This window comes from Passer montanus, unplaced genomic scaffold (assembly GCF_014805655.1).
Source record: "Passer montanus isolate IOZ18808 unplaced genomic scaffold, ASM1480565v1 scaffold14, whole genome shotgun sequence".
Lineage (NCBI taxonomy): Eukaryota > Metazoa > Chordata > Aves > Passeriformes > Passeridae > Passer > Passer montanus.
The window spans coordinates 11488532-11516496 of NW_024360941.1; the positions used below are offsets into that span (position 1 = coordinate 11488532).

General features: G+C 38.7%; 1 protein-coding gene across 14 annotated transcripts in view; it reads left to right on the plus strand.

Moving 5' to 3' along the window:
* TENM3 (teneurin transmembrane protein 3) overlaps positions 1–27965 on the plus strand; it is a 407967-nt gene that overhangs the window by 169445 nt on the left and 210557 nt on the right. Inside the window, exon 1 of one of the 14 annotated variants that reach the window (XM_039700063.1) lies at positions 2606–2738. The exons of 12 other annotated variants lie outside the window; for them this stretch is intronic. The gene's annotated coding sequence lies outside the window, so the exon portion shown is untranslated. Of the gene's footprint in view, positions 1–2605; positions 2739–3463; positions 3538–27965 lie in introns of those variants that run through there. One more of the 14 variants, XM_039700060.1, reaches the window with a different exon arrangement.

A 27965-nucleotide genomic window follows, 5' to 3' on the forward strand; every position in this document is an offset into this window, starting at 1 on the left:
TATTCTTCCCCCCAGCCCCTCCAGCTACCCCCGAGGTTTTGTTTGATCTTTCTTTCTACTGTTTGGCCATGAGCTGTGTTGGCATAAAGTGTGATATCTGTGCTGGAGTTTGCTTCGACCCCCATTTGTCTACTCCATAGAAATATTTTCCTAAGCAAACATTTATGTTTGAGATGTCTTTAGTGTTGCACCTAATAGATTTCATAAATCATTTGTGCTGGCATTAATGGGACAGTGGAATCTCAGCACAGGGGGCATCATAGCAAAGGAAAATTCCATTGCAGCTGGATGAAAATGGAGAAAGTGGATGCACTGCAGTGACATCCAGGTCCTATTTTTTGATGGGGTGCAGTTTTCATTTACTGAATGTAGAGTGATACATATTTGTAGAAAAATAGTACAGAACATATAGTGTGGATAATTTTCCTTTGAAAATAGGGATTATCTAAATATGTACTTTCTTCTATAGTATCTGGCTCTTGGAGGACCCAATATCCTGCTTCCTTCACAGGTCCATGGCAGTCTTATGTAGAGGGAGTGCAATTACTGGTGATCTCTGAGGGCAGAAATTCAAAATGTGCTCTAAAGCTCTGCACAAGCTGACTCTAAGAATCCAGTTCCCCTTCCTCCTCCTTTTAAGGTCTGAAAGGATAGATTCCTAAAGTAATGAATTGGTTAGTAGGTTTTTCAATGACAGAAAGTGCTTATCCATAGGTACTCCATTCAAGAAGTTTGGAAAAGTGTATTTGTGTGATCTACTACCCCATTTATTGCAACCAGACCCCTTGGAAGTGATGCTGAAAATATGAATGTTGCTATGGAATTGCTAGAAACTTGCTTCTTTAAACTGACTGTATTAGTTCATTATTTCATCTCCTAGCTTTTTCTTGGCTGGTCTTGTAGCTATCACAGATAGGAGTCTGTCCAGAATTTGAACTGCAAAAAGCCTCCCATTTTTATTAAACTGCCCCCAAACTTGAGCAGAGTTTGTCAGTGGTGGCTATATTAGTTTCTCCCTTGTGCTCAAAGCACACATAGTCTGTTGCATATCTGACTTGAAGAGCTTCAGGTCAAGATGTAGTATTAGTGCATTTTTTCAGGATTTTTCCCCACTGCCAGCCATGACTGCCCTCATCAGGACCTGGCTACTTAGACCATTATTGTCCCCCGTTTCACAGAATTCTATTTTTTCAATCTGTATAGTCTTTGTTTCTTTAGGAATTGTGTGAGCTTTTTGGATAGTATTAAATTTCTTATGAATAATACATCTGAAATGTGTGGTTTTATTGCAGCCTTCTACAGAACAGCGTTGAAAACATATTCTGGAATGGTGTTATTTTCCCTGCAAGTATTGTATAATCATTAACACTGTCTTGATCTGATTTTTGGCAAAATGTGGCTTCTGGGCAGCTGCTGTGATAACTTGGCCTGAGTCAGCAATGGATCTTGTAATAAGGTGAGAGAGAGTTAAGTTAGTTGTTATTAGCAAAGATCCAAAGTGAAAAGAAAACCATAATAGAAGTTTTGTAGATATTCCTATGTACCCCTGCATTTTCTAAGGCAGCTCAGAAGGGTCTTTGTGTAGTGACTTTAAGAATGAAGTTGGAGATATCATTCCCACAGACATTTTAAAAGAGTTCTGTGTTCCAAAAGGAGGTGGTTAAAATTAAAAAAAAAAAAAAAAGAAGAAATAATATTAAAACGCTGGTTCTTTTACTAAAGACAGAGGCATGAACTTGAGTTTGATTACCAGCTGAAAATAGGCTTTTCTATTTCGAATGAGTATATTGGTATTTGCATATTCTGTAGGCATCTAGTTTTTCTTGCTCTCTACAGTATTTCAGAAATTAATGGAGGGTCCTGTCAATACTGTATTTTGTATCTATTATTCGATAGCTTTATCTGACAGCTATAATGCATCCAGATCAAGCTGGAACTCCAAAAGCTTCATTAGCAGAGGACTTGATCATAGATTGCCGAGTGTTTTGAAGTAAGCAGAGTGTATTATATTCATGCCTCTACAGACACGAAGAAAAACTGTCTCCTACGGTGGTAAACGGAGGGGGAGGTGTTTCTGTTTCAATTAAAGCCCAGGTGGTGCGTGCTGAGGGGCCGGTGTCACATCTGCGCGCTCACAGCTGCGCTCTGCTCCCGGCCCGCTCCGTCTGCTCCGCGGGCACAGCGCGCCCGCCCTCCGCCAGCGCCGAGCGGAGCCGCGCTCCCCCTGCCTCCCGGCGGCGGCGGCTCGCACGGCAGGGAGCAGGCAGGTACTTCACGCTAATATCCCAACTACCTAGCGCGGCATGGAGTTTATGTCGCGTCTCGGGAAATCCCCGCTTCGCGGTGGCTGCCCGCGGCCCCGCGCCGCCCGTGAGCCGTACGAACAGCGCCGCGGCAGCGGCTCCGCGCTCTCCGGGAAGGCTCCTTCTGCCATTCCCCGGGGCTCCGGGCCGTACGCGCTCGCGGCCGCTCCTCGAAGCCGCCGCCGAAAGGGTTTCGCGGAGCCGCGGCCGGGAGGGCCGAGAGGGCGCGGGGCCGCCGCCGCCGTGGGCTGTGTGGGGCCGGGCGCGGGGCGCCGCCGCCTCATTGCGCGGCTCGGGCAGCGCTGCGAGGAGCCGCGGGCGGCCCGCACTGCCCGCCCCGCCAGCCGAGCGTGGCCGAGCCGCGAGGGAGCCGCTCGCCTCCTGTGTCTGGCCGTGCTGCTGAAAGAGCCCGACCCGGTGTCTGGCTGGGATGCGGTAGGAGAGATTCGCGAAATCGGAGATGTAAGAAATGAGAAGTTTTTGCATAATTTGCATTTGAGGTATCGCATCTCGCTGCGGAGCGAAGCCTTCGAGCTCCCTCGCCCGACTCTGTTATGCTCGCATGATGGGAAAAGTATAAAGTGCTCTGATTATCGTGCTTCCTAGGGGATGCGATACCTGCTGCTCTGGGGGGTGTGGGAGAGGTTGTGCTCGCTCAAAAGTCTAGAAAGAAAAATGTAACTTTACAGCAGTGCAAATTATGCAAATAAAAGTATGGGGGCAAGAATCAGCCCAGATTCATTTCTAAAGGATTGTAAAATCCTTCATTTAAAGCTTAGTGTAATCTTTGACATTTATGTGGGCACCTGAAAAAAAAACAAACCAGCCCTAAAGCAGAGCTTTGGTATGGAAGTACATTGCTGCTGTGAGCAGACACATTTCTGTCTGCTTCTCGTTTAAAGTGCCAGCTCCTTCTTTTTTGTATACCTAATACACGATACGCATGGAATATACAGCTGTGTCACAAAGTCATTCTGTATTCTTAAACCTTAATATAATCAAATTCATTGCCTAAAGATGGTGTAGTTGAAGATTTGATCCTTTTTCACTGAAGTGGAAATACTTTCAGTAATTGAAAGCAGATTCATGTCTGGAGTTGTACAAGCCAAGGTTTTCATTTTTAAAATAAACCTTTTGTTCTTCAGCTTTAAATATTTCAGTGAGCCATCCGGAGACCTATGTTAATTGCTAGAGTAGACTTTAAGGAAGGATTGAGGAAAAAAAACTGAGAAAGGTATGTCAGAAATAAAATTTACTTAAAATAATAATGTCTGTATTCCAGTGCATGAACATACCATTGCAGTTTTTGTGCACACTGTGTTTTAGTTTTCCTGTTCATCCACAGAATAAGAATTTGAACTCCCCATCTGTCTGTGGATTTTTTTTATTTTAAACTATCTTTGCTTATGTTCACCTTACTTAGCCCGCTTGCCAGTTTTTAACCGTTTATTAAACAAAACAGTCTGAACTTTGAAGATTTGGGGAAATTCTGATCTACTCCAGTAAACAAACCTGACACTTTGTGGTGATAGCTGTCCTTTGTTAACTTGGTATCCATTTTCTGGCTGATCCTGTGGAAAGCTTTCAAAAACCTTGCTTTTCTAATATTCTAGCAATGGGAAAAGAAACTTAGGATGTGAACTACCAAACTCCCAGACAAAGACTGAGCTGCTCTGGAGCTGTTTGTTAGAAGCTTTGAAGGTAGAGAACAATGGAGGCAGGGGAAGGGAAGTACCTTCTCTCCCCTAAGATCTCTAATCCACAGAGTAAATTCACTGAAAATGTGTAGAAAAGTTACTGAGGATGGCAAGAGTCCCCTGTGCGTTGGAAAGTGTATTAATTTCTTAATAGACACAAGACTCTAATTGCCTGATGTTAAGTATCACCTATCATTAAGATAAGAATTTGTAATTTGTATAATGGCACTAAATAGGCTGGGTTTATTCTCATGAACTTCTAGATGGTGTGCACACAGCTGGTGGAGTGCACTTTCCCTTCGTTCAGAAGGTAAATCTTTTCATACATTCTCAGTAAGTTCTGGTGGAAATATTTGTGTAAAACCCAGGAAAGTGCTCAAACAAGAACAGAAAAAAACTAGCTTACCTTTTTTTCATCCATCAGATTGGGGTTCAAAACTGTCAAGCAGCTCAGTAGCTACAAATGAGATGTTACAAAATTTTTTTATTAATCGTTCTGCAATCCTGTGTGGAAAGTGGCCTCATATTTCACAGTATAAGGGTACTTTTCCTTTCAAGGAGTTATAAAAGGACATGTTACAATTTAGCAAGAAACCTACAGCAATAGGACCTTTAAAAAAAAACATTTTATGTTTAGATGGCTTTGTTTTCTCATTTTTGCTTTCTAACCTTTCTGATACAAGAAGTTGCATGTTCCATGCAGCATAGGGTATATTTTTTTCCAGTTGAAGAAATGCAGCCTGACTGGTAGCTGTCTAGGAAAAATTGATAATTGATGCAGGAAAAAAAATTATAAAATGTCATGTCAGATGTGTGTTGATTCTGCAGGTCCACAAGAAGAATGCTGCCATACACCTATCAGCTTTGAAGTCTGATTTGTTTAAAATTACAGATAGCAAGGCAGAGGTTGAACATTGAAATTATCTTTTATAATAATGGCAAATTTTAGTACTGAAGAGTTTATCCTTTGGCTTGAGAGATATAGAAATACCTGTAAATTTCAGTATATGCTGCAAATGGACCCCACTTAGGGAATTGAGCTTGAGCTGTATTCTTTCAGTTTGGGAATGCATCTGTGAAGATTTAGCATGACTTTTCAAATTACCAGAATGGTCTGATAGGCAATTGTGAGATCAGACTTCGTAACTTCTCTTCCTGTAACTTGTATTGCTTCCCAATTCACTTGTTGAACTAAACAAGGAAATGTAAAAGGTCTTAATATGTGTGCTTTGTTCAACATGGAGTGATGATATGAGAAAATAGGACTTCACTGTATTATTGTCCAAAATAAGAAAAAACATTAGCTTCCTTTCTGCATGTGTTCAAAGATCTTACTGTTGGTTATATTCATTCTAAATACGTCATAGGCTACGCTGTGTGGGTTTGAAGGACTTTTTCCAGAGGTAGACACAGATTTATGCATTTCAGAATAGCAAGAGGGCTTTTGTATGTTCAGTAATGTATGGAGTATGATACTGTGAGCTGGTGACCTCACTAATGGTTTGAAGATGTATATATCTTGTAGGTTTGAAGATTTTTATACAAAGCAAGAGATCAGGATGGAATAAAGCAACTGTACTAAAAAAATGTTTACATAGTTTTCCAGTTAAGTTAACCTTTTTAAATGTTAGGGACAAGTGGAAAAAACAGCTCTTGTGTTCCTTTAGGAAGTGTCACTCACATGAAAAATTCTGAACAAAATAGTTAAGTGGCTGAAATACGCTCAATTAGAAGATAGTCATTCATCTTCTTTGTCTATGATTGTGGAATTCGAAGTGCAATTATACATGAAGACTTGAGTACTCACTCAAGGTAACAGCAAGGTGTGTAGTCTTCTTTTGAAATTGACCAAGGCCACCCTTTACCCAAACTTGAAACGAAATAATTGTTTTGTGTAAATTGCTCTAAAGTAGATTGTTTTTGAAGCAAGTCTTTTAGATGCAAGGAAAAGGTAGACTTCTCATATCTGGAAACAGTAAATCATTCTAGCTCAGAGTGAACAGCTTGTTATTTACAGCAGAAAGGACTTTGCATAGTTTTAGTGTATGAATCACTGCAAACTTCATGGTTTTGATACTGTAATCACTGATTTTTGTATTTACTACATGAAAGTACCTTTACAGGAGGTTTAGTTCGTGGTGTATTCAGAATTCAGGAGTTGAGTCTGCATTAAGAAGTGTTAGAGCAAAAGATTAAGCCAAATATATGAACATGTTGAAATTTGCACAAACTACATTTAAAACTCTAAGTAATGGTGGCCTGACAAAATGGCAGAGGTGGATTTCTGTAATTTCTGAAGAACTGCATTTTGATCAAACTGATTAAAGACATGTGACAGGGTTTCTGCATACTTAATTTTCTGTGGCAAAGGAACAGCAATTTTGGCAGTAGCAGTAAGTTAACATATCTGGTATCACATCAGCTGTGAGTTATGTATTTTTATCTTTCTGATACAACTTGCTGTTTTGCCACTTTCTTGCTTTTGAAGGAGATTCAGACCTATACAGCAATGTTTCTAAGATGATTAAAAGAAAAACAGATTTAGAAGAAAAAATTAATATAAAATAAGATCTCTTGCATCTCTGTATAACTAATATCCAGCTGCTGTACCAGCTTTTTTATTCTTTTTATTCTGTTTCAGTTGTTATTAGTCCAAGATCTATTGATATGGGGCTTTTTTTCTTCTTGGTATCAAGAAGAATTAGTGTCCTGGAGAGCTGTTTGGCATATAAGAGTATATATTAATCAAAATTTTAAAAAAAAAGGCAACTGCTATTATAGAATATTATTTAGTTGTTTTCCCTATTTCCCTAATATGTTTTCCCTAATAAAAATCATAAAAAAGCACTGCCTTAAGATTTCAAATTGTCATAATTGCCAAGCTAATTTTTAAACTGCTTTAATTTGCACCTCTAGTATAGTTGCTGACCACACACAGAGGGGAAAAAAATGAATGGCATTGGTTTTTTAGACCAGCTTCTGGTTTAATCATATAGACCTGCTTTTTCATAAAACATTATTGTATCCTTGTATGAAATATAACCAGTTTCAAATCTGGAGGAATTTCAGAGTTGTTAATTTTTGCAGAACATTTTTCCTCTTAAGTCAGAAACTGCATTAAAGAAAAGACTGTTGTCCAGGGAGTTGTAAAAAGTAGCCTGGAAAGCCTCTTATGTTCTTTCTTTTAAATAGAACAGAATTGCCTTACGTAGCAAAGTTAACTTTGTTAACCTTTTATAATTATTTAACCATTATTTCATTTTACCCCCTGCTTAAACATTGTACATTAATGCGGTAGACACCTGGCTGTGCTCTTAAAAGTTTATTTGTCTTTCAATTCCTGTGATAGTAGGGGGCAGTATATCTCCTTAATTATCTTTGTTCAGGGAAATGTTGAAAGGCCAGGGTAGTTAAACAAGGCCATTTGGATTTGCAGTAAGGTCGAAGTCAGATGCAAGGAAAGTGGTTAAATGCATTATCATCTTATTGAGCACATCATCAGTAAAGTGACCTTGATGGAGGTGGAAAAAGCCATTTGGCTATTTTATGACAGCCACCTCTCTGCTGGCTTTATCCCTGCCAGAGTGTACTTCAAATAGCTTTATCACAGTCTTCTCTTGTTGCTTTGAAATCTGATTTTTTCTTAATTACAGGTAACGAATTAGAGGCTGAACAATGAAATGAACTTTCTATTTATGGCAAATTTTACTACTGAAGAGTTTATCTTTTAGCTTGGGAGATCTAGAAATATCTCTAAATTGACTATTAAGGTGACCTTTATGTTAATTATTATAAACCTGCCTTTAAGGATTTCATTAATAATCACTGTTTTTTATTCATTACTCTCCTGCTTTGTAGACTGTTTTTTAAGTTACTATGAGGACAAACAAGCCAACTTCCAACCTTAGCAGCAGGGACATTATTTGTTTGAATGTGTGTGTATTTAAGTTTTTATAAATATACTCAAACCCTGGGAGGCCTGTGGCTAAGCGGGAAACTACTAGTTTAGAAAATATATAATTAATGGTTAAATTTCTATCTCAGTATCTCACTTGTGTTTTGTAATGGTAGTCAGTATTGATGTCTTAAAAGCTTATAAAAGTATAGTTCTAGCTGCTGCATGTTAATATAAGTATTTAATCAAAACAATCTCAACTGTCCATCTTTCTCTTTCCTTTTTACTTGTCTTTTCTCATTCAAGAAAGATTTCTTTCATTTGTGTAAAACTACATTAATATCAAATAAACAGGGTAATTTTCAATTTTTGGCCTTGAAAAGAACTTTGTGATTTTTTTTTTATAGTGCTCCCTGTCTAGGGATTGACATAATTGTTAAGGGAATTTAAAACAAATGCGCAAAATACAAGGAAAGACAATAACAAGAAAACTGAATCCAAATTTGACCACCTGAAGGTACAGGTTAATTGACTGAGACTTACAGCAGAGCATTAAAAATTATTGGAGACTAGAGGGAATGATTTTATAAGAAAAGATGAGAAGAAAGGAAAAAAAAAAACCAATGCAGCATAGTCACATGGAAGAACCACCTGAAAGATTTTTAAAGACCTTGTGGACTGGGATGATTTATCTAGATGCAGTAAGATGAATTAAGGACCAAAAAAAATGAGCTGCGTTTCATGGCACATTTTATAATGGCAACATCCTGGAGGCTATGGAAAATATCTCAGCACAGTTCATAGAAGTTCCATTTTTTGAAATACAGATATTACTTGTTTTGTGGTAGTTTGTTGAGTGGCTGTTGCACCTTTTGTTCCTAAGCTTTGATTATATGTTGCCATTTTGAAGGTAAATGATTTTAACTTCCACTTTGCAACCTGTGAGCTCATTTTCTTCAACACATAGGTGATCTCCTAAGAAGAGAGCAGGATTCTTCTTGCCATTATCATTTTTGTCTTTGGAGCTGGAAGGCATCTCATAGCTGTTGCCTCTCCAGTTTTATACATTACCCTTGGGTTTGCAGTATTTCTCTGAGACAGGTTCCTTGGGGCAGTTAAGATTTTCAAGTTGCCAGTTGGCAGCAGTGTTTTGGTGTGGTTTTTAGTACAGGCTTGTAGAGTCAGAGTGTGTTCTCAGCAGGAGGCAGCATGGTCCAGATGGAGAGAGAATCTCCCCTTTCACTCATGCCAAGTTCCCCTAGTTCCTCACAGACTTGCCTGTTGATCTAGTTGCCTATATGATAAAGTGCCCTTTGCCTCTGTAGTCTAAAGAATTTTCTTACATTTTTCTTTCTGTTTAATTATTCTTGCTTCCTCCCCAGCTCTCTCCTTGTACTTGTCAATCATGTTCTGCAATAAAGCAGAATGTGTGTGTTTCCATATGCCCAGCCAGAAGCAAGCAGAATGTATGTGTGTGTGTTTCCATATGCCCAGCCAGAAGACAAGCCTTTTGAAGGCAGACACATAGAGTCAGAGTTTGAAAATGTAATTCTGTCAAACTGTCTTTTTTATCAGATGACTTCAAGAAGGTTGCCACACAGCTAGGCCTATCCATTGTCTTGTAATGATGCTGAATCTTAGGATCTCTCCTACCAAGCAGGAGACAAGCAGTAAGGTGATGCATCTTGGGCTGAAGGTCTCACTGTGCCTTGGCAAGTATGCTGAAAGTACTGACAGTATTGAAGCCTTTTCTGTAGACTGGAAGTACTGAGGTACCTCAAAGAACTTTTCCTACCCTTTCTGCCTTTTCTTTTGCCCCTCCTTGACGATTTTGGTTTATGAAGCTGAGCACATATTTTATTGCCAGGAGAGTTTCTTTTCAGCAGCTGTCCTTTCTCCAGGCAGTACAGAAAGGTTCGTAACACTGAATGGGTATCTTCAGAGCATTTCAGACAGTCTTATTCTGCAAACCCTGCTACTCCTCATTTGTATGAGAACCCAGTGTTTACCACCCTACTTTTCCCCTGAGGTCAAGGAATCTTAAACAGACTTTTCAGTCAGTGGGCTCCTCTGTGGATGTAAACCCTTCTCCCCTGATGATTTTCCTGTCAGTGGCATTTGGATAGTATTTGGAGTTATTCCTCAGCAGTTCTGCCGGCTTTTCACACAAGAGACCTGTGTATTATTTATCAATTCTCTTTTCTTATTTCTGCCCTCCAGCTTGTACATTACCCCCTCATTCTAGTCCTTTGCACCTAATCCTAATTTACTGCTGATCAGAGCCATCGCAGCAGAACCAGTTACTTGAGGTGAAAAATAAAAATAAAGCCTACATCAGACAAAGTTCTGTTTTTGCCTTTGAGGCAATTGGTTTTGCTTGCCGTGATTTTGGTGACACCAGGCAGAGCTGAACATTCTTCATTCTGTTTGTATTTTGTTTGTTTTTGTTTCCCGTAATGGAACTGTACCTCATAAAAAAACAGGTAACAAATTGTTCATTTTGAGTTTTGGGTTTCACTTTCCAGTGTACAGAAGAGTTTCTGCTAGAATCAGTTATTTGATTATTTTTTCCCTGTCTTTTTTTAGGTGTAGTTTATGTGTGTAGTTTCCATGTGCTCTTAAGCCAAATGTGGTCAGTATGCAGTGGAGTACATGGGGATCTTTACTAAGAAATACAGAAATGTACTGAGTCCTATAGCAAACTGAATTACCATCGCTTCATGAAAGTAGGTTTATTTGCTATAGTCTGTATAGAAATTGTAACCTTTATAAACATCATTTGTAGACTGAGCTGTGTTAGTCTGGAACAGCATATGCATGCATGTGTATAGTTTGAATTTTAGCCAAGAGAAGGAGTCCCCTACATTCAGCTGGCTGATGTTCCACTTGTGTGTTCGTGGCTATAACACAGCACCTCTTTAACATCCTGCCTGAGCATTGAAATGGAGCAGGCCATGGATGATGGTAAATCCAGCAAAGCAGTAATACTCGAGAAGTATTGGAAAGTATCAGTTCTGCTTGCCTGCTGAGAGCTGCCTGCAGCTCAGAGTGGTGTGCTACATGCTAGCACCTGTTGCTGTGACATATTCCCTCCTTTCTTGGGTTTCCCAAATTTTGCAACATGGTGGAAGAGGGCAATGAAAGCGAAGGAAGAAACCAGACAAGTCCCTTTCTTTTTTGCTGTGGAGAGAAAAAATAGATTGTAGAGGAGAGATAGATGTGTAGTCTTTGTGTACAGTAGCAAAGGGAACAAGCCAAGGTCCATTTCCTGTTACAGCTCAAGTATCACTGATGTGCGCAAGTGCTTCACCAGGAGACCTCAATTCATTCAACCTCCTGTGAGCAGTCTGTGGTTCATACCCTTCCTTGAACTGTGTGGGTGTTATCTGAGAGACCACTGGTTGTTAGCCAAAAACTAAGGCAGGAACAATACTATCAGTTCCCAATTATTGATGATTTTTTGCCAGTGTTTACCCTCAAGCTTGCACTAAACTGCCTGTTGAGTTAGTGTAGATATAAGCATTGAGCCTGAGGCTCATGGTAGAGAAGAGAGGGGAAGGGTAAAACAAAGGACACCTGTGTCTCTATAAACAAATTGGTATTTGACAGAAACCACTTTGAGCATAACATCACAACTTAACAGCAAATTCACCCAGTATATTTGTCTCAGAATATTTTTTCACATTCTAGTTAGGTCTGGATTTCTTTGGTTTTTTTTCTCTGGTGATTTCTGTATGGGCCTGTCAGGCCAGGGCAGGTAGGAACCCTTTGAAAAATGATCCTGACAAATCTCTCTTCTAAAGAGATAGTAGTTATCTCCATTTTAATAATTCTTTATTCCACAGATTTACTTCCTGTGCTAAGAACTTTTAAATTATGCTTTTGCTTCCAGGCTTTTTTGTCATATAGCTCTGAATTTAGGATAATGAGGTTTGGTTTTTTTTAATTGCTTTTAAAAAAATGAGAGAAAACCACACAAGAATATGAAATGTCAGTTCCCATTCAGCACTCAGCTGAGTTGAGAGGCTGCATGCATAACTGCCTTGCATGTACCTGTTCTTGCCAGATTTGTTGCTCCTTTATCAGTGAAATCAGCTTGAAAAATGTTCAGTTTTGCCTCATTTTCATGTACATTTCCATATTTTTTGAGAGAAGTAAAAATACTGTAACTCATGTTAGTGGTCATACTCAAAGTGAGATAACTAAGTAATTAGATGTGTTTTGATGTGTTTTCTGCTGGATGTAGATGTATGCAATATGTTTTTTTAGTTCACAGAAGTAAGTTGTTCTTGTATGCACTCAACATTCTGAGAATAGTAAATCTTTGTATCATGATATTCCTATTGCTAAAATAAAATTTTAAGTTGGTTGAAAGGTGTATAAGTAGTCCATTTTGCCTACCCATATGAAGAACCTGAAGAAATGCACTCATATCTGTTGTAAGTCAATTGTAACTCACACTAAATGTCTTTCTGTGGCAGAGGAATTGCCTAGCTAGCTTTTGCTTTGGATGGAAGTACATCTCCTTTTTAAAAAGCCACTGTTGTTTTTTTAAAGAAAGTTATTAGCACTGATGCATAGAAGACAGGTTTTTTTTAAAGTAGTGGACTCTGCCTGCTAATCTGTTAATCCTTAGTCTGTGGCTCTCCCTTTTACTCAAATGCTGATTTGAATTCTACAGACAGACCTTTTACCTTTGCCTATCATAATTCTGGAGAGCTCTTCTCCACCTCAGTAGCATTAAAATGAAGCAGAAAGAAAGTATTTGTTTACTTCTCACAGACAAACAGGTAATAGGTAATTCACTGTTACTGTGACAGTGTCATGCTTTGAGGTGACCCAAGGTCTTCCATTGAGGCAGATGTGTGTGCACTTGCACAGTTAATGTGCCTTCTGTCTGGACAGGCTGGTGTTTTCAAAAGAGACTTCTATGGTAAAAGTTTCATGGGCTTAGTGGAAGAAGGGTTATTTTACTGCTCTGGTCATTTGGGAAAATGTAGCAGTAGCGTATTATATATAGATACACAAATTAACCATAATATTGTATACTTTTCTCTAAAACACCTGAGTTTGGCAAGTATCTGTGGCATAGTGAGTAAAGCAGATTTTATTAGGTTGCTGTGCTCTTCCACATGGTCAAACTTGCTTCTTTCCTTTATATACAGCATAAATTGATGTGCCAGTGCAGGGAAACAGTATAACCTTGTTGAAGAAGAACATAAGATTAATCTGGAATAAAATGTATAGAAAATTTTATCATTTTTAGTGTTCATAATATATGCAGTGAGTAAGAGCCTGAATGAGAGATATGGGACTCCAGGCTGCTCTTCAAAATGCAGTTTATTATATCCAGGACCTTTCAGCAGTCCAGGGTCATGGGCGACAGGGCCTGTGCCTACAGTTATCAGCTCCAGCTGCAGACAAGCCTGAAGACCCTTTAATTTTGGCAACAATGCATTATATACTTTTCTTTGCTGAGCATCCTAATACAGAAGAACCAACCTGTACCTTAGCTTTTACCTATAACCTATCATAACTACTATAATTACCATATTCATGTTACTATTCTGCTGTCACTAACAGTTGGTACTTTACAGTTTAAGCTAGAAGTTGTTTTTCAGTTTTCTTGCAGTAGAAAATTCTGAGGCTTTTTTCTACTTGCAACATCGGCGGTCTTGTTTCCCTGTGTTATCTTTCTGCTTGGTAAAAACATCTTGTTTGAGGTGGGTTTATCCTTTGCTATAACTCATAAAAAACCCTTCTAACTAACAAACTATAACTAACATACATATCTGTAAAATATCTTGGACTCACAAGGAAGAAATACAAAGCTTTTAATTTCCCCCACTTCTTCAGGGGAAATTTGTATGCAAGCTGACTAATGCACCAAATTTCAGACAGCTATGAATTAAAACCACTAAGTTATGAATGCCTGAGAACAGAGTGCATAGTAGAAATGACAGATGCAGCACAGGAATGCTATAATAACTTAATATAATAAATGCAATAAAATCAGAAATCAGCACCTTCATGTTTCAGAAGGAGATTACGACTAGACACATTGCTTTTGTAGACAAATTCCCTGCTATGTGGCAGCTGTAGCACTAGCAGGTCTTTACATGCCCACAAGAGCAAATCAGTCTTTAAAGAGGTAGTGCATTTGAAACTAGCAATCAGGGTTTTTATTTTTTATATCTTTATTACAAGCATATGTAAAGTTTGAAGTGCTGTCTACTTGAGTAGAGTGTGTGTCAAATGTGTAACACCTTTCTTGGCCATTCTCAGGTTGGCAACTCTTAAAATTCTAAGGTAACAAAATGTTTCTTTATTTATTTTGGGTGCTATGTTGATGTTAAATGCAGCTACCTTTCAGATGGCCAGCATTTGGGAACTGTTTTCATTCTATGAAAGCCTTGACAAAGAAAAAGCCATTTACTGAGAGACTTGTTAGTGCTCTTCAGAGCCGTCCTCTTTTGGCTTCCACACTTTGTAACTGATTACAAGCACACAAATGTGGGGTTGTGGGTTTTTTTTGATGTCATGAAACACTCTTCAAGAAAGGATTTGGAAAGCAGGTTTGCAGGAAACCAGGTAATGGGAGTATTTTAAACTCCTAAATTCCTTCATTCACGTGAGGGAAAAGGGTGTTTCAAGTTGTTACTTGCATTGTAATGTGTGAATAATAACATACTATCAAAACTCTTAGGCAACTGACTGCAAGCTAATTTTATTGGATAGCAATAAATTACATTTCAAATCATAAATAGGTACAATATTTATGATAATAAATACATTGAAAACAGTAGTCTTGCTATCCCTCAGACGATGTTGAACAGTTTAATCCCAAGAGACTTACAAATACAAGTATAATGGGATATGCTTGATAGGGAACATACCTCCTGTATTTCCTACAAAAATTTAAATGTCATTTGAATAGTATCTTTCCTACTTGACTGTGACTGATGTTAAAACTTATATCTTACATGTTAAGGTGTTAAAACTCACATCTGTAGCCAGTAAAATAAACAATCTCTAATAATAGGAATGGAAAATGGGTAATAAATTTATGTTCATTAGTGATGAACAGAATTTAAATGTAGGTCTCCAAGGACCAGAGAAATGTTTTTCCTTTGTCATTTCTAAAAGGCTTTGTGTAATGCCAAAATTTTTACATGAATAGGTACAAAAAAATCAGCTAATCAGAAAGTCACACTAGTCAAATGAATATTTTGAGTAGACAATATTTTTCTTCTTGGATTCTTGAATATATCATAAAACAATCTTAAAGTTGTTGAGGAATCTGTGGTTTAGTAGCCTGTGTGAATTTGCATCAATACTGCAAAATTATGTATTTGATACTATGTGGAATAACAGAATTTAGATTATAAATTTATAAATGTGAAGAACATGCTAAAACTCTGGCACCTTTTCAACCTCCTCACTGACTACTGCAAATAGATTTTCCTAATGAAAAAGGTGGATGATTTCTTGTAAGAAGTTACAAGATTAGAACTATTGCAGAAAACATGTTAAGAATACAATGAAAAAACCCATAAGCTGCTTGCTCTCACTTGTGGTAGACCAAGGCTGTGACAGGAGCACAAGTTATAGGCTTACTTTTTCCAAAATATTTGCAGGAGTGGTGTAGGTGTATTGGCAAGCCCTGCACCCTGTTCATAGTGGTAGAAGCATCTGTTATTTCAGGGAAATTATTTTGGCTTCTGTTGTTTTAACTGAGTTCTGCTGCTGATACAGTTATATCTGTGGTAGAACATTTACTGGCATAAATGTTTGTTTAAAAGTGTCATTAGGGTTTTTTTCTCCATTTCTGTTATGAAAACTGGTCTACCATCATATGCATGTTTATCAATTTCTTACAGCTTTTATAACAAATAATACTCTCTTAGGCGTAAATATGTTGTCAGCTGTTTCACATTATTTTCCCTGGGAACTCCACAGTGGCATTTTTAATGAAGAAAAAACCTAATTGTCTGCACTAAGAAAATACTGACAGCCACATGCAGAGACATTGTCAAACCAAAGAGGTATTACCCTATGCTCCTTACATGTGCTGGGTTTGCTATAGGGGTGCTCCAGTGACTTGAAACAGGGCTGCACTGAAAATACTGGCAGTGTTCACATGCAGAAACATTGTCAAACCAAAGAGGTATTACCCTATGCTCCTTACATGTGTTGGGTTTGCTATAGGGGTGCTCCAGTGACTTGAAACAGGTGCTTGCAGAGAGCAGCTGAGCATGTTACATTTTCTCCTGCATGTACAGTCCCACTTATACACAGCCCTGAAAGTCTTATCTCCACTATATTGGCAGTTCAAACTAAGTTTTGTCCCTGAGCTTTTCAGCCTCCTCTGAGTTAAATCCTGGTTTAACTCTGGTTACCTGGGGTAAGGTGGAGGGTTGTAGCTCATGGAGGATGAGAAAGCTGAAGTTTGTATTGCTGTGCTTTAATAAGGATGCAGTATCTGGGTTAAAAAAATTGATCTAATGGTGATCCATGAACACTTGTGTTGCTGCTTTGTGTTGGGCATGCTGTTTCTTGGGGTGGCTGGCATAGCTGAGAGAGGTGTTGCTGAAAGACTCTGTTTCAGATATGTTTGATGTTGGCATTAGTCGCCTCTATTATGAAAACATTTTCTGACAAGATTTGTCTGTGTTTGATTTTTTAAAATAATTGTTTCAAAAAAAAAAAGAAAACCCTAAACAAATCAAAAGCAAGACAAATCCAAATAGCTGGAACAAGGTGCTGATTTGGAGATTGTATAATTATTTGTAGAACGGTGGGCTGGCCTGTATTTGTGTGAAAATTGTTACAACATGTTTAAAATGAGAAGAAAATAGCAATATATCTGGAAGTTAAAACCTCTTCCCTGCATGTGGCTTACATTGAATCTGATAATGTGCTATGCATTCATTAATTTAATACAAAAACACCATCTGTATAGCAAATATCAAAATAACTTCTGTATTTTCTTCATATTGAACCAAGTAGCTTCCAGATACCACACAGCAGGAAGAGCAAACACCTTATACCACTTTTCCCCACCTCTGGGGTATCATTTCCTTTTCTAGTCTCTCCTTACTGATGTCTTACTGGGCAGGATGACTTTTCACTGAAGGGCAGCTGATTGTGTATTTCTGAGCTGTGCTTTACTCCCTGACTGCATTTTGTTAGCCATGCTATCCGTTCTTACCAGTGTGGAGGGATGACCCCTCAAGAGGAGAGGTGCAGCCCAGCATCCTTCATGCTGGAAACTCCCTTGAAATGGCCTCATGGTAGGGTGCTTTTTCCTACATACCTTGTTCTGAAATCTTCCTAATTTTCCTATCCCTTCTTGTTCATATCTGCTCTGATTTGATAATTCCTTATTTGTTTTCCCATGGACTTTTTTGTTTGTTTGGTAAGCTGTGTTCTTTTGTTCCTCGCTGCAGACTTGGGCTCCTTTTTGGTGCTTTTTTACCCTCTCACTGGAGCTAGCAGAGCTTTTGGCTTTGGCTTATCTGTGACTGCACTGAACCACTTAGTTCTGGTTTAGACCAGAAATATACACTTTAAAAAAATATCTAGAAACATTTTTAACTAGACATATTTTTGAAGCAACCTATACTGGTTTAAAGGGAGAAAGATGTGGGGCACCTTGAGTTTTAGGGAGATGTTCACATCAGTGTCTCCTCTCCTGTAGCCTGCCTGTCCAGTTCTTTCTTTCCTAGCTGATAATAACTGGTTTTGTTAATTTGGTTCAATCTCAGTGAAAACTTGAGGATCAAGCTCAAATAATTTTCAGAAAACCCCCTCAAACTGCATTTCAGTTCAATGCTCTTCTAGAAAACAGACTAATTTATGGGACTACAGAAATTCACATAGACCCTGGCTTGGGTGCAGTGCATGTCAGCAGACAGAGAGAACAAGCCACGTTTGGGCTGTCATGTGAGAGTAGGTCATACTGGCTTCAGCAAGGGCAGGACTGGTTGCAGGATTAACTTTAAAGACGTTTCTCACTACTTTATCTGCTACAGCTGCTGATGAGATGTTTGGTGCATCTCCTTTTACCATTTCTGCTCTTATGCTCAGACCTGGCCTTTCCCAATCCAGAGTCAGTATTGGTGTGGACAGCAAGGTTGGAAAGCATCCATTTAGGAAATGAAAGGTAGCTTACTTGCTATCTTAGGGAGCCAGGACCTTGGCACTTCACACTGGAACTTACATTTTTATTCTTTGCCTTTCAAGTTGGTGTGAGAAGATGGATCGAATCCTTTTCAAATTTCAGATAATGACTAAGTAACTTATTCTAAGATTAAATTTTCATTCTTACAGGAAAGCTATAAACCTTGCAATATTTCAATTAGTAATACTTTTTGACTTCAAAATGCTTTCGAATTGCCCGTGACAATATCTGAAGAGATACTGTGGACGTTGTGACTAATTATGAGAACTACATGTTAGCATTGCAACTGGCTAGCTTTGCCTTCCTCAAACAAAAGAAAGGATTTCTTGCAGAAAGTCTGCATCTGTGAAGAGCAGTAATCATAAATGATTGACATGTATCTGAGCAGTTACAATTCTGGTATCCCAGTTCTAGAACTACTCTGTTATTACTTCCCTTTTTGCTTCAAAACATCTGCATCTGTGAAGAGCAGTAATCATGATTGACATGTATGTGAGCAGTTACAATTCTGGTATCCCAGTTCTAGAACTACTCTGTTATTACTTCCCTTTTTGCTTCAAAACCTGACTTAGAACAATAGACTGACTTGCATAAAATAAAATAATGGGGCTTGTTTCCAAATGAAGGTTGATGATGTGCTTTAACATGAAGATAACCAACTGAACTTCGCTTGTTCCCTGAATAACTGCAGTGCTGCATCGATCTGAACAAACACCTCATACTTCAGTATCTTTGAGGATATTGTTTTAAGGTGGCTTTCTTTTAGTTTCTAGGTGGCTATTTACTCCCTTGTAACTGCTTTTCTAGCTTGCCATCCTCTGCTTCTAGTTGCTCTGCAGGCATCTGGGCCACTCAAGGCTTTAGACTTACCAGGCACTGTCATGTTACCCTGTCCTGCAAGTTGGTAACATTAGGTAGGAATTAAGGTTTCTGCATATGTCAAATTTAAGCAAAGACCCCACTTACACTGGCAGTGTAGAAAAAGCAAGCTACAGGGTCTGGCACTAGAACAGACAAATTCATCACTAACCACATTTGAAGGGGCACAATTTTTGCAAGTGGAACAAGATTTTGTCAAGGATTCAAAGCCTTTCCATTACAGAGGAGTTCTCAATATGAGTGTAATAAACGGCATTTTCAATTATTGTACTCGGGAACAGGAGAGGATAAAAGAGGAAAGTTGTTCCTGCCACAGTGACCCTAAATCTTGGGGTAGAGTCATTGTCTAAGACTGTAGCCAATCTTGAGCCAACAGTTCACTGCTGCAGAAAAACTTAATACAGAAGGAAACAGAGTGGTAGAGAAGGGTGATGGTGGGGAGACAGTGTAATTTTATGTTGGGTTAGCAAGTCAAATCAATTACCCATGCAGATACATGGGTAATGAAGGGTGGGTGGAGAGGGGGAGGTGGGAATGGCTTGCTGTAGCAGGTGGATGGTAGGATGGGGTGACCTTTTTTTGGTGTCAGGCATTGTGACTAGCTCAGCTTTAGATTATTACTTCAGCCATTGTAGCACTGATGTCGAATACCTGTGATCTTTTAAAAACCTGCATCCCATTTTGCATCTTTTTTAGCATTGAGCTGAAGTATTGGTGATGGCAGACTGGCTTGAGTTTCTGCAGAGATGTATCTCTTTCTGTGCTCCACCTAAGTCTCCTGTTCTTTAAGGTGTCTTTCTTGCACTTGGGATATATGTAGGGCACAGATATATTATTGAAACATGTTAATTGATGATTGCAGTATCAGTGAAAGTGAAGATTTCAGTGCTGACTTGCAGTGTATTTGCCACTTACTTACTTTTTAGGATACCCAGTGGCATAAGAGGCTGCTCTTATGCAAGCCTCAGTGTGCTTACTGTGCACATTTGTTCAATTGCTCTGAAGAAAAAAATCCCTACAATAGTCTGTAAACTTGAGCAGTTGTAGTGGCTTTCTCCACAGAAAAATGAAAGGATTCTATCCCAGACACCCTGTGAGTTTGCTGTCAGTGTCTTGCTGCAACTCTGCCCTGGCAGCACAGGAGCATAGTCCTGCCTGACAAACAGGCTGCAGTATAATCTGGGCTGCGGATGGTCCTCTCCCCAAAGCTCTGCTGCTCAGTCTCATTGCCCTCCTTTTCTCAGAGACTATTCACTCCTTAAAAACACCTCTCAAACAGCTGCACAAGGTGCACGCAGGCAAGCATTTCTAAATAATATGGATCCTTTAATAGCTGGTCTGCAGAGCAGAGTGAGCTGAGCTCTTTGATTTTCACAGAGCTGGATGTTTGTCACTTCTCTGTAGCACATGCTCCTATGGGTAAGGACAGTCTGCAATCACTTCGGCAGTGATAGGTGCCATGTGTGTGTCATACAGTATCCACTGCTGGTTACTCACAAGTTAGTGACGATGAGGAAGTATTTTGAAAGAATAAGAATTTAAAGGCCTGAACTTGATCTTAAAAAAAAAAAAAACCAAACACAAAATGCTGTGCTCTCAGTGTATGAGTCTCTTTGCTGTTGCTTCAGTCCTATGGTGATTTTGTAATCTCTTGAACAAAATAGGGGAATGATGGGCAAAACTGGACAGTGGAGCAATCAAGAATTGCTGATTTTTAAAGTTTTTTTTAGTAAGCAAAAAGGTTTGAGTCATCCCAGCTTTCTCCTCATGCTTCATTTTGCATGAGTTTGCAAAGAAGATGGAGAGATGCCAAAATTCTGGGAGGAGATCCCATGTAATCCTGTAGTGTGCCAGAGAGGAAAGGCTGGGTAGAAGGATTACATGTGCTCCTGATGTGTTCATTTATGGTAATGCAGCTTTGCTATTTGCCAACCAAATGGATACTTAAAAGAGGAGATTAATAGTGGAGAGCATCGGCTCAAATCTTACAATGGCTTTGAAATAAGGTTTATCTCATAAACAGTATTTCCGTACAGTCATTCTTTATTGTAGTTGTTTTACTGCAGGCTCTTGCTAGCTGATTAGAAACTTGGCTTGTGAGATCAGGTTTGTTCTGTGGTTTTGTTAAGAGTGAGAGTGTTAGGTGTGGTGTGAGGCTGTACAGCCTTTTTGGGCAGCAAATTGCTGCAAGAAGACCTGACGTTATCAGTGTCACCTTTGATGTGCACTTGTAGCCCTGGGGGTAGGGACAGCACAGGGCCTGTGGGCACGGAGCCGGTGCTGGTGCTGGGTCTCAGACTTGCTTGAGTTTTGAGCAAGTGCATGAATCTTCAAGTCCAGTTTGTTCCGAAACAGACAATGCCCAAAGAAGCAAATCTCTTAAGGTATTATTTAGCTTCAAAATACTGTCGTTTCACTGACAGTAAAGGAGAAGTGAGTGTGATATGGCAGCATACAAGCTAAGTTTTGTTTTGAGAATGTATTATTAATAATATTAAGAAAGGCATTGATTTACCTGTTGTGGATCTCTCTTCTGCAAACAGAGAGTATCTTTGGTGCAATATAAGCTTTCATAAGCTTTGCTGAGATTCATATCAAGTGTAAAGAATATGATAAACTGTTTTGCAGAATTTAATAGGAGATAAACACCAGTTTTAGTGCATGGTGAGATGGCTGTTTGTGATAAAGCTAAGATTACTATCAGCAGATATTTTTTTTTTTATTCTCCACAATACTCTTTGTTTCCCAATTTTAATATAAAGTGCTGTCAAAAAATGAACTTAAAATGTAACTTGATTCAGCTGGGGGGAGGAATTCGGAAATGAGAAAGAAGTGTATTTTTTAATACTTTTTTTATTGTTTAACTTGTTTTTACTTGACTGTTGGTTTGTCGTGAATCATCCACTCTGTTTCTCAGTAGAACATAGATACTAACTCTTGCTTTCAGTGCAATGAAAAAGGCAACTTTGTATGCAAAAGTTAACTCTTAGTAAAACAGGAGATATTTGTAAAGAGAGTTGATAATCCAGATAAACTGCAGGTTCACAGTAGCCTGCCTTTTACTTAATCTTTGCTGAGAGTAGATTGAATCAAACAAGTGTGCTTTCATTTCTGAGGCTTCATTCCAGGCTAACACTGAGCATGAAAATTGCTGGTTGCCATTTCATGGAGTGAAGGTTGCCAAATCCACAAACTCTTCCCAGACCTTTTTGCTGGCATACAGGGACTTACTGGCAAGGCAGCATTTCAGAAATGCTCCCACATCCACTGCATGAAGCATTTAGCAAATGCCAATGCCCCTTTAGATTTCTACATGATAACTTCTGGTGCCATTTTTTGTAACCAAACCTAACGTTATCTGAGGAAGAATCTCACAAATCCCCTGTCATAATATTTTACTGTGCTGTAGGTTGTTTCACTGCTGGCTCCTAGCAGCTTTGCAGCAGCAGACATTACCCTCCATTTTGAGCGGAATGCACGGTCTCCTTGAAATGGGAGCTCTGGAATAGATCACTGGGTGTTTGTCAAGCTACATTTAAAAGGAAAAAAAAAAAAGTTGGGGGGTTCAGAAGCTTTCATAGGCTCAGAGTGGCCATATTGTACAAAAGGTGGAAAACTTCGCCAGACAAACATTTCTCTAAGGCTTTTCCCCATCAGCAAAATCTTAAATTTTCCTGCCAGCACTTGGGGTCACCCAGGCAGTGTTCTTAACCACCTTAAGTCTGAGTGCCCTCAAAAGGCTTTGAATATTCCGGTTGTCTCTCTGAATATTCCCTGTTGTCAGTAGGAAGTGTCTTTGCACAGCACTAGAGCCTCCATGGGCACTCCATGTTTTTGTTGTTCCCCAAGTGCCGCTGCTGTGGCCCCACATGGTGGTGAAGAGTGAATCTCAGGCCTCACAGGTGCTCAGCAGTGTGCAGGCTTGTGAGGTTCGTTTTGACACGTAACCTTCATTATTACATATTCTGAAATTGTTTTGTGTTTCAACCATGTTAAATGTGCCATGTTAAATGTTCAGCACTTTATGAAGTTAAATCTCCTAAAGCACACCGTTGTGGCATGAATCCGCAGAGGGAAAATGCATGTCAGCGCGTCTCATCCTGAGGTGTTTGCTGAAGACCTTTTTGCAGTACTCAAGTGTTTTAGTACCCAGGGAAAGTAAGCTGAGTAATATGGGAAACTCTAGTCTTGTTGCTGTTAACTGCCTAATTGTAGCATGTTTAACAGTCAACAAGTTTAGTACTCCTTTATGAAGGGCTTGTAGGTGCAGTGACAGAAGGGTATGACTGAGAGATGGACTCATTTTGGGAAACCTAATTATAACGGCATAATTTTACTTTTCTATTATTGTTGCCCAATTTTGTCGTGCTCCTAGTGTTGCTATTAATGTCTTCCCAAATGTCAAATTCAGACTGCTGATGGTGATCATCTCATGTCATATTGCTAAATATATACAGGCTGTTGAGAATGTCTGATGTAAATGTTATGCCAGACCTTCTACATATGCATATTAGAAAACTTGTTATGCTAAGTACCTGCTATAAAGTACTTACTTAACTATTTTCCGCAGTGGTATACAAAACAAATTGAGACTTTTTTTTAAGGAATCATCATCTGTGGTAAGAAAGATCTCACATCTGAATGGTTGTGACACTAAATTATGTTAAGTAACAAATTCCAGATATATCTCCAGTTTCAACTGAAAGCTAATGTCATTTCCTTATAAATGTTTCTCTGAGAGATCTCAATGCATCAGACTACCACCTAGCAGTCAAACGAAGAAAAGCAAAAAATGCCTGAGGGACATTCTTAGTAAAACTTCCTAATATATTTTTTAAAAAAATGTTCCTTCTAGTCTGGTAAATTCAATACGGCTTCAATTATTAATGTTAAATAACTCTTTATTTCTTTTTTCTGAGTAATTTTGGAGATGAAAAGTCACTTTCAGACATAAGTTCTTAGGGCCTTTGAATTAGTTGGCTGTGTGTGAATGAACATTTACTGTGTGCAGTGTAAGTTGTGCTGTTCGGTTTACTTGTTCTTGGAAGCACCTTGTGCAAAATTTTCCTCTGATATATATTGAATTTTCTGTGTTCAAGCTATTTGAAGTGTACAATTTTTGTAATTTGGATTGAAACATAAATTACCTGCTGTTGGAGCTGCTCTTTAAATGCTTTTCTTTGTAAGAAATCACCTGTAGCTTCACTGTGTAAATAAGACTGCAAACATAACTGAAAAATTAGTATCTTGTTGCTACTGAAAATGATTGCAGATGACTGTGGAGATTACATACCTAGGGAATAAGATTTCACCTTTATAGTGGTTTTGTGATGTCTCCAGTGGCCTTTAACATCTGCCATTATGCTGTTTTCATGGTTCAAAAGCAAGGGCTTGAAATTTTAGAATTATAAATGTATTTATTATATTCCCCACATCCGCCAAAAAAAGGGCTGAGTTCTAGCATATGAATACATAATTGTGGGATTTCAAAGTGCCTGTATCCCGTTAGAACAGCAAACCTTTGGATATCAATTTTGAAGAAATGAGGGATGCCATTTGTTTTTATTAAGTTGGGATTTGAATGTTTGGAGAAAGCATTGGGGGAAGCATTTCTTTTGGAAATGGGAGTAATATTCCTCATTTGTGATGTTAAAAATGTTATTTTTGCCATAGTCACAGTCTTTAGTAATAAACCTAGGAATATGTGCCTAAAACAAATATGCTTGTTTTCAATTTCTACTTATAACTTCGGCTTTTTATTATTTTAATTTTCAGCATATTTTCTGTGTAACACCAAAACCAGAATTGAATATTCTGGTCTCTAAATGTGCCATTGTTTCTTTTTTATGGAAAGGGCAGTGTATTGATTATAGAATACTGAGACATTGAAAACTCTTCATTCTATTATGAAGTCATAAGGGAAATTAGTGAGTGATGTTTTTCAGTCAAGGAACTTAGGAATAAAGTTAAAATTAACTCTTTTAGCTGACCACAAACAAAGAAAAAACAAGAATAAAAGAATAAGCTTGCAATTCAGCCATTTCCTCCCTTTTTTCTTAATTCAATGAACATCTTTTCATCTTTTGTGCAGCTTTCCACTCTTGTCTGTTTGCTTAGTCATGTATTCCAAATACCAAATTTGGGTTAAAACCTGGCTTATATCCCAACCAACTTTCTTCACCACAGGAAATTTTCATTCTTTTTGTATTTTTCAGCATCCGACTTTGATGCATTTTGTACTATTTCTCTAATTATGCTTATGAAGTGACATTTGGGGAACCCTTAGGGACTATTGGGAAACATTTTTGAAAAGGTTGCTGTTCAGTATAGGATATGGGAATAATTAGTTCTTTTATGGTGGGTTGTGTTTGTTTACAAGGAAATTGTATCTTACATTTAGTAAGGTAAAGCTAGTGCACTCTTCTTCATGCAGTAATTGTTGTCTTCCAGTATGAAATTAAGTCAAGAATTCAGTTTATTATTATTATTCAGTTTATTATTCAATTTATTTTAACTCAGGCTTCTAATTTTAGCGCATTTTGTGTTCATGGTGAATATGATTATTCTTAAATATGTTTGAGATTAAGGATGGCTTTATAAAGAACTCATTATAATTGTTGGTCTTCGTTTTATAAAATGTCTTGTGTTTCAGCATAAATATGAGGGTGATATTGTTATGAGGGATCCTTGCAAGAAGTCCATGTGCCGAAGATGATATAGGTAGTGTGGAGAAACTGGCAAATACAGAGAGATGCAATTAGCAGAAAAGGAAAGAAAATTTTCTGAAGTGATATATATCCAGTAATAATAAAAATAAGGGAGGAAATTACAGGTATATATTGAAAAAATGTGTAGGTTGGAGAACAAAGTGAGAATAGCATTTCTCTGAAGGAAGTTGTCTAAGTCCTAAATTTTTTTAATAGTAGATTTGGCAGAGCACTGAGAAATAACACTTATGAAAGCAAGGAGAGGAAGGGGGTAATTTAGTGTCTTTCTGCCTCCAGCTTAGAGCTGTGGCCTCTGTGTGAGATTCAGTTGAACATGGAAGCTGTGCCATAGATTGAAGTGCAGCGTCTGCTTCACCATATCCTGAACTGTGAACCAGGAGCAGCTGAGCACAATCACCCTTTCTCACTTTGTGTAGATCAGATTAGGACATTCAGTAATTTCCTTACAGTAATTCAATATAAAAATTTGGCTACAAGTGGGGAGGATTGAACCTAATAGTAAGAAAGAAAGCGCATACCTGAAACTCACAGGACCCCTTTCACTAGAGCATATGGTGCAGTTGAGTATAGGCATTATTGTCCATTTTAACTTTTTTGAGTTCTCTAGTGCCAGTGCTGACTTTGTCAAGCCTGCATTTTGTAGTGTGAAATACAGTCAGTGGCAGCTGCCATGTACAGCAGGTACTGTGCCAAGAGGACCCTCCTCCATGCAGGTTGGATGGATCTACAGATATGAGTGTCTGAAAATCCAGCCTTTCATCTTTCTGAGCATTCCCTCCCTTGCTAAGATTACACCTATGACAGCCCCACAGAGATATTTATTGCTGCTCTTGATATTGTTAATATTAAATATTAAAATTAAGTATGATATATTAATATTTTAGTAGTCACACAAGTCTCCACACATCTTTAGAAACTCTTTGTACTAAGCATTTTTCAACCATGTAGAGGCATAGCCCTATTGTGAAGAGCTTGTAATATAAAACAAAGGATCTGTGAAAAAGAGGGAAGGGTGCCTCAATCGCATACCTCTGTAATAGAACTTTATTTTATGAGTAAAACTTGAAGTGTTCCTATTTTCTCTTCAGCAAGCTGTTGGTTGGCTGATTTGGAAGGAGAAACTGCAAGTAGGAGTGGGTTTGAGATTGGCTGCCCTTCCCATATACTTAAGCATATTTCGTTAGCTTATAGAAGCTTGTTGCTTCACTTCTAAATTTAAAAAAAAAATTCAATTGCAATATTCAAAAATATTAAAGAGACTTAAATTTATCGGTCATGTTCCTGGCTGCCCCTCACTTGTATTTCACCATCTAAAGAGTATCTCAGTGCTACAAATACGCCTTTTGTAGCTAAAGTTTACTGACTTTACTCAAACTGGCAACAGTACAAATTGATTCCAGACTGAGGATCCAAATTTATTGTAACTGTTTGAAAACAGATGCTGATTCAAATTACTGCATTTAACAGCTAGAATTAAAATGCCACTATCTGGTGGCAAAGCGTTGATTTGGATGACTTGGGGTGTGGAGTGAACTGCTCCAAGGGGAGCCTCTGGCGTGCCATTTGTGGCTGCGCTGCACAGGAGAGGCTGTGGGGCAAAGGCACACGGAGGAGGTCATTGCAATAGGATGGCTCTGCCACCTGGCTTGTTTTGAACAGTGGGGCTTGGGAAGCCCCATCCAGGAGGAGGCTCTGTCTGTCTGGGTAGACAGGCAGAAGTTGGGCTGTGTTTGCTTGCAGTTGCACTGACCAGGAATAAAATTTGTTTAGATAAGATTAACTGAGGTTAGCCCCTTTTTTTGTAGTAATGTCTGAGCAGAAGCAGTTCTGGGAAGAGAAGTTCTTTATTTGTAATGAATTGTGAAGGTTATTATGGTCCCTAATATACAAATCATCACAATGCACTCTGATGATCAAGGATCTGTCATGCAAGAACTACTGAACTCAGTAATATAAAATATACACTGAGTGGAAATCTATACACCAACATCAGTAAGTATCATAGACTGGTGGGTCATTGGCCTTGGAAGTACAGCTTTCATTAGGATTTCTCCTACTTCTGAAGGAGTACCTCAATGTACAGAGATAGGGAGATCCTCCTGCGTAGGCATCTGGTACAGCTGCTGTGTAGAGGTGGGTAGATGATTCACTTCTGCATTTTAGCTCTAGTTACCTTTGTTATTTAGCCCACATACTCTTGTGTCTGCTTCAGCCTGTGTGGCTTTGAAGATTTTGTCTGTCTCCTTGCATGGAATTCCCTAGGGAACTTGCCTGTTCCAT